General features: G+C 41.0%; 1 protein-coding gene across 1 annotated transcript in view; it reads right to left on the reverse strand.

Moving 5' to 3' along the window:
* CACNA1A (calcium channel, voltage-dependent, P/Q type, alpha 1A subunit) overlaps window positions 1-1,158 on the reverse strand; it is a 232,481-nt gene that overhangs the window by 53,094 nt on the left and 178,229 nt on the right. The gene's annotated exons all lie outside the window — the stretch shown is intronic.

Here is a 1,158-nt window from a genome sequence, read left to right on the forward strand (position 1 = left end):
ATCGATGTTTCTAACTCTCTATCCCTCTCCCTTCCTCTCTGTAAAAAATCAATAAAATATATTTAAAAAAAAATAAATAAAAGACAAAAACTGGAGGACATGTGTGGTCATTTAGATCTTGGTTCAAAAAACCGTAAAAGACATTGTGGGGACAATTTAATATGGCTCTTAGAGAATTATCACTTATCTTCTCAAGCAAAAGAACATGTCGGAAAATCTTCTTTTTAAGGAATGCACATTGAAGAACTTAAGGGTGAAACAGTGTGGTGTTTATAATTAAAATTTTTTTAAAAATTGATTTCAGAGAGGAAGGGAGAAAAAGTGAGAAACAGAATCATTGATCGGTAGTCCACAACTCAAGCATGTGCCCTGACTGGGAATTGAACTGTGACCTCCTGGTTCATAGGTGGCTGCTCAACCACTGACCAATGCCAGCTGATGTGATGTTTATAATGTAAATTACTTAAAAAACATAGATGAATTGTCCAGAACAGGCAAATCCATAGAGACAGAAAGCAGATTGGTGGTTGCCAGGCGCTGGGGGAGGGGCATGGGGAGTGACTACCAATGGGGATGGGTTTTCTTTAGGGGGATGGAAATGTTTTGGGAGTTGATGGAGGTAGCGGCCGAACAACATGGTGCATATACTAAATGTCACTGGATTGTACACTTCGAAATGGTGAATATTATGTTATGTGTATATCACCTCAATCAAAAAAATTGCAAAAAAATAGATGAAGGTGACATAGTAAAGTGTTTCAGGTGGGGAACTATGGGTGATGGAGACTGGGTGTCCCTGAGGCCTGGACACTCAGGGCGTGGCCCAGGGGTGCGGGTGGAAATGCAGAGCCCAGGCCCACCACAGACCTGCCGAACCAGCATCTGCCGTTAACAAGGTCCCCACTGATCCGTGAGCACATTGCAATCTGAGAAACGCTGTGCTCTACTACCCACCCCTCTTCTGTTTGTTTAAAACTGTTCATTATCATAACAGTGAAAAAATAAAAGAAGCTGCTTATTGAGAGGGTTTTTGAGTGAAAACAGGCACAGATTTTTCACCAGTTCAATAATTTGCAGCTCAATTTATTGAGTGTTTTTGAAGTGTCGAGAAATGTGCTAATGTCTTTGCCTGAACTTTCTCATTCACTCCTCCTCTCC

The sequence above is a fragment of the Myotis brandtii genome, unplaced genomic scaffold (genome assembly GCF_000412655.1).
Source record: "Myotis brandtii unplaced genomic scaffold, ASM41265v1 scaffold680, whole genome shotgun sequence".
In the NCBI taxonomy this organism is placed as follows: domain Eukaryota; kingdom Metazoa; phylum Chordata; class Mammalia; order Chiroptera; family Vespertilionidae; genus Myotis; species Myotis brandtii.